Below are 14,932 nucleotides of genomic sequence, written 5' to 3' on the forward strand. Positions count from 1 at the left end.
AATTATTAAATTTGGTTCATTCTTCAGAACAGAGTCATTATTCCTGTAGAACGTATTTATTGTACAAAATTATACTGGCACCAGCCACCAGGCGCCTTAAAAGTGGTTTTACAAAAATATAAGACAGATGTAATATTGGAACTATGTAATATTTATTATACTTGGACCATTTTTACAAACTATCAATGTTGTTAAATTAATAATATTAATCATCATGTAATTGTTATACAAATGTTTTAGCCCTCAAATCCTCAAAACTCATTATGATAATGGGTTTGGCAGATACTAAGATGTACCCACTAATGATAATAGGTCCATAATGGACTCAAAGTTAAATAACTCAAAAACTAATATTCGAATTTTAAGTCCAATACACAAATTTTTCTGAAAAATAAATATCCATCACATACAATTTTGTAAACAGAAGTTTGGTTTAGCACAGGACACAACAAATTTTAAGAATTTAAAAAAAATGTTCATTGAGTACCTTTATTCAAAAGTTCCAACAATTATAATTTAAATAATTTCCAGAAAAAACGGGGAGTGAGCACTGAGCATGCTTGGTGAATCAATCTGTATAGAATATAATGTACCAGGTTGTACTGCCAGGATATTTTTTTGAGTTTCAACAACGGAGAGGGGTCGTGTATCGTACTATTTAATTTATAATATGCTATTATTGCGGTATATAGTTGTAAGTAACTAGGTACCAATATATTATATTATACATATATAGGTATGTTTACAGTATATCGAATATGGGGGTGCATTGCCATCTGCAGATCGAGGAAGCCGGCGACAGCCCTTGTAAAGGGAGGTTGTTGGGGAGGGGTGCATATACGTTCCGGATACCGCGATTTTTGGAGGGCACGCTCTTCGGGTTTTCCCGCGCTCGACGACGACGCCGACCAGACAGTGTTCTCCCGCGTGATATTATTCTCCTCTCCATGCACGTCCACCGCAAACGCGGTACATTACGCGGTTCTATGGCACAAACGCATAATAATAATAATAATAATAACAACAACAAGCAACGTTATCATCGTGGAACGTCGGCGCCTCTCTAGCCGCGCATGACTAGTGTCTGGTTCCCGCGTTTTCGGTCAGTGCGTATCACGTAATATCGTGATATTAATATACTATTGTATATATTTTGGACGGCGGCGCCCAGGCACAGCTGATTTGCCGCGTTAACGAGTGCGACAACCGTTGTTGAGCGGAAAGGAAAAGGAAGAGTGAGCGAGAGAGGAAAAGAAGAAAAAGACCACCGATTCGTTCTGCGAGCTGGAGGTCGGCGACGACGGCGGTATTTTCCGATTGTGACGCAGGCACGACAAACAGGTCATATACTCATATCCTCGCTGACGCATGCTAGATTAAAAGACCTTTGACAACGGCCACGTCTCGATCAACGCCATTATTTTAGCACGAGTGTGTCCCTGTGCCATTCGTCTCGTTTGCTGTGAGTATATACACAATATTTTAATATTATTTTGTGTACCCTGACGGTTGAACGTGGTTATGTTAGATATTTGCTATTATTATTAAAATTATATGCTGTTATTAGCAATAGTCGTGTTATTGTCACCAGGTGAGGGGAATGTTTGTTATGGGGTAGGTTTCGCACGTGATTCCTACCTTCTGTACTCGTCAAACATTTTACAAGTATAACACGTTCTCAACTCCTGTGACTGAAGGTCATCGACCTATATAGGTGACCTGTGCTTTGGGGGTTGTTTTTCTTATAGCTGTTGAAAATAATATTTTTAATTATAAAACTTGTGTAGGTAATACTTATAAATGTAGGTACTAGTTAGTGAGTACTAGGTAAATCAACCTTCTTGGCTATGGGACATTGGGATCAGAGATAGACAAAATACATTTAAATACCTAGTTATAGATGGACAATATTATATTTAAAGCCATACCTAATTCAGTAATTTCCATGCCTTGTACCCCGTGTGTTGAAAACTTAATGGTTCTTTTCCGTTTGATGACTCATGATTTATATTGTTTGACAAAAAATGTTATGTCTATCTGGTAAAACATGTGTTAATACATACACATATACAATATACATTATGTTATTTATATATATATGTATATTATTGAGTGGTCACATAATTAAGAATTTGTAACATGATAATGAAGTACAAAATAGTATTAGGTACTTATATAATGTTATATAGGTACCTCATTTAATATTTACTCCTTATAACTCATAGATATAGACCCTATAGGTATAATATAATATAATATATAAATGTCTCTTAAGTTTATTGTATTTAAATAGATTTCAAGAGAGATTATTGGGTTAGTTGTTGAATTTGCTTAAAAAATATATATTTGCATAGATGCACTTCTAATTAAAAATTCAAAGAAAGAGAAGTTCCCTACACTATAATGAAGTTAATTATACATTTTATCAACTAAGGAAATCTTTGAGACATTAGCAGTTAGTATAGGTCGAGGTATAGGTATTCTAAATTAGTACCCCTTAAAAATTAATTGAATTTATAAATTTTTCATTTCAATAACACATTTTTTTACTTGGCTTTCAAGCTGTTAAGCAGTATAAACTTTTTTAGAAGTCACAGTTACATAGAACTTACAACACATTTAGAAGGGACTAATTTAAGTTTAAAAAAGTCTATGATTCAATGCTATTTTTTTTTTATTGATTTTTTAAGTTTCTACCTAGTGTAATGTATTTTAATAATTAAGCTTTTAGATAAGGTAATGTAAGTTAAAGACATAAGACCTTTATGTATCATCCAAGTATTCTTAAGTTTTCAATTCTTCACAGTACAGTTAATACTCTGTCCCACAATATAACATGCCGGTTATGTGCATCTCTCTGCTATTGAAACCAGTTCCCCTATGACGGGGTGTTGCGTTTTGTTTGGCCCGCGACAATTTCTCTTGTGGGAAAAAGTATAATCCTAAGTGCTAAAACTTTCTTCATAAAATCAAGATGTTAAAAGTGGTGAACAATAAGTGCATGAGGTTTGGCGATTAGTTATGAAGTAATTTAAATTGAAGCCTCATTAATTTGGTTTAAGTTTATTTTATGTTTGAATTATTTTTTCTAAATAGTTAAATTGAATTCAAAATGTATGTTTTTAATTGAATAATGAATGTAGTAGTAATTTGATGTAGGTATCTAGTATTTTTAAACAAATAAATTTGCTTTAAATTCCCTTATTTCTTTTTACTGTTTTATAGTTATTATTATTATTTGATAAAATATGTAGATACTCTTAGGGCCAGTTGTACCGTCTACGGTTAAACTTCGATTAAGCTAAATCAGCTGATAACAGATATTTAACCGGTCAAATTCGGCCGATTAAACTCCGGTTAACTTTAATCAGAGATGGTAAAACTGGCCCTTACAGCACAGCACAATGTTGTAACAAATTATAATAATTATTATAGTCAAATGTTATCCATATATACATCTAAACAACATTTAGCTAATTTATGTTTAGTTACATCTTAAATAATATATGATTGATAATAATTAATCAAATTATACATTCATTTATACTATCAATACCTATAAAATATATACATAGCCTATTAAATCAATAATAGGTTTAATACCTAATAGGTATCATTAAATAGATTTAAATTAATGACTAGTTAAAAAATTAATTATTTTTGTGAATTTATGGTATAGTTTAGTCTATAATAATTTAGTATTTATCATGGTAGTTTTAAATTCTTTAATTTAAAAAAATTGGTTTTTTTTTTTAGTTTAAATGTATTACCCACATAAAGTATTAATACAAATTTATAATTTTGAATACCTAATTAAATAGTAAATAAACTAATAAGTATCAAGTTTTAATTAAAAATCAATATTACCTATGTTAAGTAATGTTGAGTATAGAAATACATAAATGGAAAAACTTGTAGCCTGTAGGTATCTAATTGAAAAAAATATAAAAATTATAATAAAAACTTGTTTCGATAGTGTATAATATACAAATATTATTTGATAAAAAACAAATATTTTTTATGAACTAAAAATAAAAAAGGAATTATTACCTATTCAACTTATTTAATAACTTTTTGTTGTTTATAAAACTTAATGAACTACTTTTTTTTGTATTTCCTAATTATATTTATTTGAATTTTTATTTACTTATGTATAATCATTTTAATTGTAAGTTAACTTAATAAGTTTTTCTTTGTATACTTATATCATTTTTAACATGTGGGTAAAGTATTAAACCACTACTGTTGCACTGGCTTAGTGTTAATATGACAAAGGCTAGATTATCAAGGCAATGCCATACAATTAAATAAATAAAATCAAGGCAGAAATATTAATACAATCCTCTATTGCTATCGGTTTAAAATGAGAAAAAAATTTTATTACCTAGGTATACAATTTTCTATTGTATAACTTTTTTAATTTTGAATTGATTTTCCAAAATACCGAGTATATATTTTCATCAGCCTTAAACTACCTCTAAATACCAAAAATACTATTACGATTATAAGATTTACCAGCCATTTATTACCATAAGTTCGGTAGTCATAAATGTATTTATAATAATTTAATCTTAATATTCTATAATAATTTATAATAACTTAATTTTAGATTAATTTTCTTAATAATTTTTTACAACATGTTAGTACAATTTACAATGCTTTCTTTATGCTGAACTTAAATAGTTAAAATAATTATTAGATACTTTTTTTATTAAATTATGTATACTTAAGAGTGCAAGCATATAAAATATTTAAATAGGTTAGGTAGGTACCTATAACATTTTAACATATTGTATTATCATTGGAAATTAAATGTACCTACCTATATATAAATTATAGGAAGTTGAGTGATTATAAATCACCCTTAATAGTATTAATAGAACTATTGCATTTTTTTTTTATATAATTAGTAAATTATAATTTGTTCAACATAGTAAATTATGATAATCACTAATCAGTGGCGATGGATAGATCTCCCATAACCTTTTTTTCAATGTTTAAAATCTGATAACCATAAATTATATTTTTAATAATCAAATTGTGCATGTTAAAAAATGAGCCATATCCACCCCCTCCCCTTGACTAAATAATTTAACCGCCACTTATGATAATAGTATATAAACCAATAAACCTTTATAGCGAAGAGTCCTGGCACTTTCATAGTTGTATGAGAGATATAGAATATCTCTAATCTAAATATGTATGATATTAATATTTATAGAAACATATATTAGTTAAATATGGCCTTGCTTAATATTAAAATTGTTCCAACACCGCGTACGTGATTGAAAAGAGTATGTTTGACAAAACAAATACATAAAAACTACAAACTTTTATTGAGTTACAAAAAAAAGTATTACATCTGTAAAATATTTTTTTATACAATAGGTATTCAAGTATTTTTCAAAAGAATTTTTATTTGAATTAAACTTAAAAGTGTATCTATATTCAGGAAAAATTTGTATGGTATTGAAAAATCCTACTCCTTGCTTATTTTTCAGTACCTACTTTATTTTACTATTTTTTTCACTAATGCCTAATAAGTATAAAAAAAAATATAATTTATGGAAATCACATTTCTTGATGCAGTTATATAATTATAATTTAATAAAATAATTAGGTTACAAGACCCAATGCCATAGGTAAGAGGTTACAGTGGCTCAGTTATTACTTATTAACTTTATAATTCATATATATATATATATATATATATTAACATTAGTAACTAATGTAATATAGTTTAACTATAATAGAATACACTTTACATAAAATAATATAATAGTGTACAAATTTGCTATCAACTGTATGTCCTTAGTATAGTAAATTACTTAGAAGTAAGTGTCATGAGGCAGCTCAAATATGGGTATGTAATTTGTGGGATTCATTTATTGACTTGTTTATATCTTGTTGATACTTGTTTTAAGTATCAAAATATGCATCATATTGTTTATAAATTATAATAGAATTATAGAATTAATTGTATAAAAAATATGGTTAATGGTGATAAGTGATAACTGATAACATTGGTATCAAATAGCCAATATGTTAATACCTAGGTTTAATAATATAACATGTGTTTTATTATTGTAATATCATTACAGGTTATAAGAAACGCCACATTAATAAAAATGTATTACCTAACTTTGAAAATCTTATTCTTAACTAACCTAAAATATTTTTCTTAAAAATCATAACTAATATTTTTTGACATACACTTAAAATTTTAAAATATTGATAACTAAATCAAGTAAACAATGAAAAAATCATTTATTTAAAATTGAAATTAGTGATTTAACATTGTATCCCATCGGGATGATCGAAGCTAAACATGAGTGTAGAATGTGTAGATAACACACTTTCTAACTCTTTCTCTGTATCCTGCACTTTGGTTTATACTTCTAAAATGATTGTACCCGTTATTTTAATAATTATTAAATTATATTTTTTATGACTTCTGCATGCCTAATAATGATTATCACAGTAATTCTTTTTATATTACTTAAAATTTAAATAACAAAGGTCTACAAGTATAATATTATTAAATTCTGAATACGATATCTCTGACAGTACTCGTCAATTTACATTTTTAAGTAAACATATATTGGCGCTTAAAATTTTATTATTCACCCCTCAGTTGATAATTTCCGTTTATTTCATCTGGGCAATACCAAATAATAGAGAGCAGTGTATTTTACTACCCTTTTCGAATGTAGGTATAATTATTATTGCTGTAGGTATTGTGTTATTTTATTAAAACGGTTCGCGCACAGAAATACTCCAAGGTCTCCTGATTATACAGCATCCGCGTTCACACGCCTTCGAAATTTGGTATGTCACCGATACTGTAAAAAGTTTCCGGTATAGTTTGTTCTCATGGAAACCAAATTGTCTATAGCTATTAATGGGATATTTTAATTTACCTAGATTATTTCACCTGGTTTCTATACAATACAATATATTATATTATTATATATAGGAGGCGGTAACATTTGTACCCAACATTTTATGTCTTTTGATAATGCTTTGAATAAACGCAGAAATAAACGCATTAGTTTATATCGAATGTGTTAATTTCTTCATGATATTTTTGTATCAGTGAAAAATTATTATTTCATGAACTGAAAAGTGTTTTAACATTTTTACGTAATAACCAGTGCTCGTTGTTTAAAGCATTAGTCATTACTCATTACTTTGTATATTATTATTTTTGTGGAATTGTGTGGGTTCGAAATACATATTTTTAATTTTCTTTACATTGTTACGACTTTTTTAAACCATCAAATTATTTATTTATTTTTGTTATATTATTGGAAACTATCAATTACAATTTCTGCCAATCTAATTTAGTTTTTGCTTTTATAGTGTATTTAACTGTCACAGCTGTAGTGACGTCAGACTCACACCAACATATTATTATACTACAGAGGACATCAGCTGACAATAATTGTGATAAACTGTGTCTGGTGGTCTGGTAAGGTTTTCTCTCTTTTTTCCTTCTTGCCTCTCTTTGTTCTCTATTAGACCCCTCTTGGCCATTTATATTTATTAATTTTTTTCATTGTGTATATACATCTCTACACCTCTCTCGTTGTCGACCTTCAATATGGGAATGAAAAGACCCGTAAAGCGGCATTCTTAAGTTACCATTTTTTTTTTGTCTGGATTTATCAAGAAGCCGTCCTGATTCCAGCTATGTTTGGTGATGGAGCGGAAAACAGTCGTAAAATCAAATATAATATATAATAATTCATCGTTTAGGGTGAATGGCATTTTAGGTCGGTGATCTGAGTCTTCCCAAATTGCAATACATAGTCATTAATTAAAATTGTAATTAAGAATTATATAGATATTTTTTTAATTATTCTCTTTATATTGCAATTTGCAGTCTACAGATAAATAATATTTATCTATTTTTTGTAGTTTTGAGTTTTACAAATTATATTTATTATAAACATATTTCTTGATTGATTTATATATGGAAACATAGGAAAATATTTATATTTTCATTAAGTTCCCCTAAATATGGTATATCACTTATCAACAAATATCTCGAATCATATTTACTTTTATTAGTATGATATATCAATAGATTATGTATTAATATTCGTGGGTGTTAATTTAATTAGAATCATATTATATTTTCTTACGTTGTATAAATTATCAAGCTTAGACATATCGATTAGATATATCAGAGATATATTATCATTAAATCATTGTTAGATATTAAAGTAAATCCAATACATATTTTGACAAAAAATGGGAAGATGGCATCAGTTTGATGACTGTTATTTAAGGTCCCGCTTGGTCTTGTTTGAATATATTATAAAATATTAATAACCACTTTTGCATGCATGCGGTATGTATATATTCTAGGTAGATACTGTATGTACCTCTCGGGACTCGGCCTTGGTAAATATAATATACTAGGTGGTTCCCCATCCGGTAGATTCGCGCGTGTTTTAAGCGTCACAAAAAAAAATATATAAATATATACAAATAGTTTTATATAATATGTAACCTTGTGCACAGCTGTTATGTTCTTCGTGTGAGACCGACGTGGTCCAGCTTCCTGTCCCTCTCAATACACACACACGCACATATACGCGTGTATATATATATGTGTGTGTATGTGTGTTATTCACCTCTACCAAGAAAACGAAGGTATAGCCGGTTCGATGGACAAATCAGGTATTACAACACTCGTGGGATTCAGCCTTAGAGAAAACGAGAGAGAGAAAGAAAACAACAAAATCCACACTCTTACAGGTTACATATTATTATGCCTTGCATTTTACAGTTTCGTTCAAGCGGTGACCCGACGAATTTATTACGGCCACAATTGGTGCTGGTTTTTATTTCTTTTTTGGATGCGCTCAGCGGACATTCCACCGCACTTGTTGTAGAATGAAAAATCGATTGATCCGCTACATTGTTGCCACTTAAGCGCCCTGTATATATCTATTATATAAACTCTTTTATATAGGCTCTCTATACCTGTCTGTTTCCTTGTATTCATTTCAATTATTTGCCACGCCGTGTAGAAAACGCCCCCACTAGCTCATTCACCACGAATATTTCACTCGAATATAATGTTTCTGGTTACTGGTTAGTGATTTTATTGTAAAGTAAAAAGTACTAAACTCTAAGGAAAACAGGTATTATAATATTGTTATAAGTTTTTGAAATTATGAACAAATTAAAGAATCAATTTTTTTATTATTTATAATATAAAATACAGTAAGTAAATAGTACTTACCAACAAAGCGGTATTTTTTGTTTATTATTTTAGCAACTATAGTAGGTAATACAATAATACAAATTACAATATACAATAATATTTACTTATCTATTATTTAATGCAATTAATGAAGATCGATTGATTTCATTTTATCTATAGCATTCATTTCAAAAGCTATGACGCACCTTAAACAATATAAATTTGGAATTGTATAAAACATTATAATTTAAAAACGATTGATTAACTGCTAGTCCAATATTTCGCACTGATAATTTGAAACTTGGTTTACTCATTAAGAATTTAGAATATCACATAAAAATCGGTTATAAATCGTTCACATGAAATGAGGTTGACAAATATAGGTATATACAAATGTTTTCGAACCCTGCACCATTCCATTGAACATAAAAATGGGGAAAATATTGGAGTAGGGTCTTACTCGTGCATATGAGCTAGGGTCTCCCAAACCTTCGGGAAGGAAACGTTCGTCTTCCCCCTTTTGTATTCCGGTAAAGCCAGTCGGTATCGGTTTTAGTCTCCCCCTAGAATACAAAAGGAAACTCATTCGAAAAATAACGGTCGCAACGGGTGTAAATCTTCGGTCAGACGTTTGTGACCCAAAGAGGTAAAAAAAATTACCTTGGGGTATCGTTTGAAATACTAGTCATATATATTATTATTTCTTGAAAACATTTTTTTTTTCTACTTCTGATCTTTTATGATTTTTTACTTATTTTTAATAAGATTTAAAAAAATTAAATACAATAAAATATATTCATGGATTTGTTTTATGAGAATGCACAACTGTATATCTTATATACGTATACATATATTAAACAATAATACATTTGGGTTATGCCACTTATTATTTTTATGGTAGAGTTAATTAACAAATTATTAAACTTAAAGACATAAACATTATGTGTTCTTTCGTTCAGTTTTTGTTGGACTCTTTTATAAGATGAAGTTAGCATTTTTATATTACCTACAATGTTTTAAATACATATTATTTTATAAGTTATTAATCAATGCTTATTAACTGCTGCATATAAACGTGATAAATCAGTCTTGGCGAAAAACCACATACTATTTTCGTCTTAAGAGGACGTGGTACCCGCCTGGTATTGTGTTGTCTCTGCAATAATAACGCATTATATGGTAAATTAAACGTTCAGCCGAATTCTTTTTACTTTTTTGTACCTTTTGGCTATTACAGTGAATTGCTTTATTATTAAATTTAAAGGTGAAAATATTATCCAAAGCCCCACGCAAGTTTTTATTTTAGATTTTAATTTTGTTGAGCAAGTTATGTGCATTTTAAAATTTAAACTTTGAATTAATTTATTATCAAACTTATAGGTAAGAACTATCTGTACGTAGTTTGTACGTTGGGTTTTTACGATAGTTACACTTTAAAAAGAGTTATAAAATATTGCAAATTAAAAATGCTCATAATTCGCTTTGTAGTTTCATATCATAAAAAAACCAAGGTTGAAACACAGATAATGTTCTTAATTTTAAGTTTGATAATAGATTGATTCACTATATTATTAAAGCTAACAACACAAAATTGGTTCTGTTTTACGTAAATTTGTCATACTGTACAGTGTACAGTTGTAAGATGGGATAACACATGCGGGGTATGGTGTCCTCTTAACACAGCAGTAGTATTTTACTATAATATTATGGTCGAAATATGGGAATAATATTAAGTAGATTATATTGATAATCTAATGATAATTGTTATTGTGTTATATAATATATAATGGTATATACTTTATAATATACGTAGATATAAGTACGGTATATTTTAAAATATTATTGCTTAAATTACTTATTTTGAAGTTAAACACTTTGAAAATAAACTCAAAATTATTAGCCATTATATCATTAGTATAATATTTTATATCATATGTTTTTCGATTATTAATCCAACGTTTCTTGGAATTTGCATTTTCTTATATTGAAAATAAAATGTAAAAAATGTAAATGTGAAGAATATATAATTTTGAGTAAATACTTAGTAAGTTAAATACATACTTCTTGAAAAGTACCAAGCACATATTATAACGTTTTCTTAGAAAAGTATACCTGGTCTTTATAAATTTGTTTTGCATTAATGATCATTTTAAAATGAAAAGCGCGCCAAAGTATCCCTTCGAGTTTAAACCTATAATATGAACCAGGTGCAGAGATCTACTATAATATCTCCCTTTGGTTGACCAAAACCCTCGTTCGATAACCCTCTAAAAAGCACGTGTGCGTACATTTTTTATAATATATTTATGCATAATATAATCTGCCATAACATAGTAAACCTTGTTAGTGCATTAAACCGGTTGTGTTAGTTTCAGCTTTTATTTATTCATTTGCGTTAAAAATACATAAAAAGGTTGGTGTTTAGTCACCTAAAATATATACAAGTACAATGATTTTTATTTTATATGTTGGTTAAGTACTTTATTAAAGAATTCCTGATTCTTAAAATCGTACATATCAACAGAACCGATTTTACTAGTTCCAACATGTGTGATTTATATAGATTTCCATAGAAACATTTCTTGATTACCAAAGGGACTGTATCCAATTTACAGTAAATATAAACCGGTTTGTACTCATAAATAAGGATCTCATTAACATTTCCGTTATTCATTTTGTTTTCTTTAAATTTCATATTTTAATTAACTGCTTTAGAGTTTAGACTGACTACAAATTAGTAATATTAATACTTATAATATATTTTGTTAATCGATATAAAATATATTATAATACAGTAATAGCCAATGGGATATATTATTTGAATCCCTATAATTATAAACAACGTATTATCAATTGATATATGATATGTCTGCTGTTGTTATTATTAAGTTGGAAATTATTAAACTAAATTATTTTTATTGTTTACCACACGATTTCTTATACTCTCTGACGTGATGTGGTTGTTTGAATAAGCTTTTTTTTTTAATTTGATAAAATGTATACAAATATACGATATAATATAAAATCATTTATTGTTCTTTTATTCATTTTTATTTTTTATACGAATACTGTCAAACAACAGTTATTATACACATGTAATAATGAATAACGAATAAATAAAAATAAAAAAAATATTTCTAATAGCGAAAAACTGCGGAGCGTTTTAAATTTGACACGTGCCAGAACCAAGCTTCTATAGAATTTATGCAAATACAGATACGGTGAACCATGAAAGGCGGTGTACAAACTAAACAATAAAAAGAGCTAGTGGCTATTTAACACTGTATATAGTTGGACACATACACATGTGGCTAGTGTCGTAGACCGTCTTTTGTCGTGGTTCCGATAAAAGTCGAACCGGAATTGAAAGCATCCATCTGTTAGCTATGCTATAATATGTACAACCCCTTTTTTAGTATTCTCCTACGTTACACCTGGAAGATTTTGATCAAGCACTATATACATGTAGTTATGTACATACAACGTATACATTAAATGACCCCTGCATAGTTTTTTTAAAGGCATAACTAGTTTTGTATATAATAGTATATTTTTTATTTAAATCATGTACCTACCTACTCGAAACCATTATTTAATTAGAAGTTTAAAAGTAGGATTGTGTATTGTAAAAATTGTAAATGAAACAATATTTTTGAATGATTCAATAACATTATTATTATTTAAACAACAAAATATATATAGTAAATGATTATAATATATTATGGAGTTCATATTATAATCGTACTAAAGGTTATTTTTTCATAAATATAAGTAAATAACGCTGCATAGACATTTACCTATTAATATTAAAAAAACATAATTTTGATCTATTTATGTAGAAAATTATTGATAATTAATTTCTGAATAAATTGTTTATACTATAGTTGCAGTTGTAGATAAGAAAATTACTTGATCAATATTTTATTCAATCGTGACTTGCCGAAAACAAATAGCTTATATCATAATATCATCTTTCTAAGCGAATAAAATATAAAAGGTATTAATTTGTCGTTATGTTTACATAAACATTTTTGTATACTACGCTATACTGTCTGTAGACACTATATTTTCAAAGAGAACACCTGAACACCTATTCGACATATTACTCTCGTCTCTATTTACGACTCGTACTTAAACTGGTCTATAGTTTTCAAGTTGAATGCCCTCCTCTGTGCTGCTTTTAGAATTTTATTTATAATATATATATATATATCCACATTTAATATTTTATCCACTCACCCCTTTCATTTCAGAAAAACATCAAATATAGCTATAATAAATAATGTTAGAGTTACCCTGCAACACAATGTGCGCGCCGCCGCGAGTAGTTCGCCTAGTGCTCGTTTTGGTTGAGGTATTTTTTTTTATTATTATTATTATTCACTACTATTATTCGCTATTGGTGTATATACTACTGCGTACCTACACCGGTTTGTGTATGTATAATATGTACTCATGGACAGCTGCATGTGCCCGAAAGCGTGAATTCGCGCGGGGAAACACTTCACGTTGTGCGCGTAATGACGATTAGGGCACGCGACCCCTGACAATTAAGCTGCGCACCAAAGACACGTCGTGTCGACTCCCGCAGGTGGTGAATTGCAATATAGTATTTTTGGACGCGAACGAAAAATCCGACTCTGAATTCATACTCTGTGTGTAGGGAGGGTTGAAATTGTAATTTTGCGTTATTTTTAGGAGCTGAGAGTATTATATATAAACATATACATATAGGTACACGTATAGTGTATATTATTGTATATGCGTAGTACTGTAGTAGGTATATACGAAATACTGATATTGTTCAATGCACGCGCGCAATGTTCAGACTTTATTATGCTGTTCAATTTCTTATGCAGGAAACGTATCAAAAACGCATTGTTTAGTGCCACGGACATCTGGTCTATGTGATATATATATTATGTTCCAATGACGAGTTTAAAGTATACGAATCGATCGAGGATCTGATCATTGGACAATTCTTTAAAACGCACTATAGGACCGTGAACATTCTCCAAAATTTAAAACGTTCTTGACTTCTATCGAGTCAGCCTTTGGGTGTATTATTATATATATATATTATATATGTGGAAAGTATCTATGCAAATTGAATTAATAGTATAGTGTTCAAAACTCTGTTATGGCTTATAATATAGTGTACCTATAATTACATAATGTGTTGTGTGTACACACGTATATTATTATAATATGTGTTATGGAGAGCATGCAAAGTATCCGTCATTCGTGTGCAATTCTAAGTAATAATAACATAAAAAAAATTATTTGGCTTGCATATTCTTAAATGCTACGAGTAAACGTATAAAATGTATTGATAAAGATAAAAACTAATTATAATCTTACTCTATGAACTGTTGTGGTACAAATATATGAAATATTTAATGTGATACATATTGTTTTACTGATAAATAATAATCAACATGCAACCTTATAAATTATGATCATCATTACATTTTTAGTATGAATTTTTCCTCGGATATAATCAATTATATCAACATTTGAATTTTAAATTTTGTATTCTTCACACGTCATGTGTATTTTATTTTATTTTACCCAGTGCTCGACTTGGGGGGGGGACGCAGGGGGACGGAGTACCCCAACTAATTTGTCAGGAATTTTAGCGTACCCCTACTCTCATTTTGAAGAGGCACGCAACAGAGGACGCTGCATCATTCTGCATTTTTATCAAAATGCACG

At 28.8% G+C, this 14,932-nt stretch overlaps 1 protein-coding gene across 2 annotated transcripts in view; it reads left to right on the forward strand.

The window, feature by feature from the left end:
• Nucleotides 1-1,158: 1,158 nt before the first annotated feature.
• The window catches only part of LOC100159237 (G1/S-specific cyclin-E), a 25,758-nt gene continuing 11,984 nt past the window's right edge, over nucleotides 1,159-14,932 (forward strand). The window contains exons 1-2 of one of the 2 annotated variants that reach the window (XM_008180817.3): nucleotides 1,159-1,462; nucleotides 7,363-7,471. The gene's annotated coding sequence lies outside the window, so the exon portion shown is untranslated. The remainder of the gene's footprint in view (nucleotides 1,463-7,362; nucleotides 7,472-14,932) is intronic. The other variant, XM_008180814.3, reaches the window with a different exon arrangement.

Source organism: Acyrthosiphon pisum, chromosome A1, assembly GCF_005508785.2.
Source record: "Acyrthosiphon pisum isolate AL4f chromosome A1, pea_aphid_22Mar2018_4r6ur, whole genome shotgun sequence".
Lineage (NCBI taxonomy): Eukaryota > Metazoa > Arthropoda > Insecta > Hemiptera > Aphididae > Acyrthosiphon > Acyrthosiphon pisum.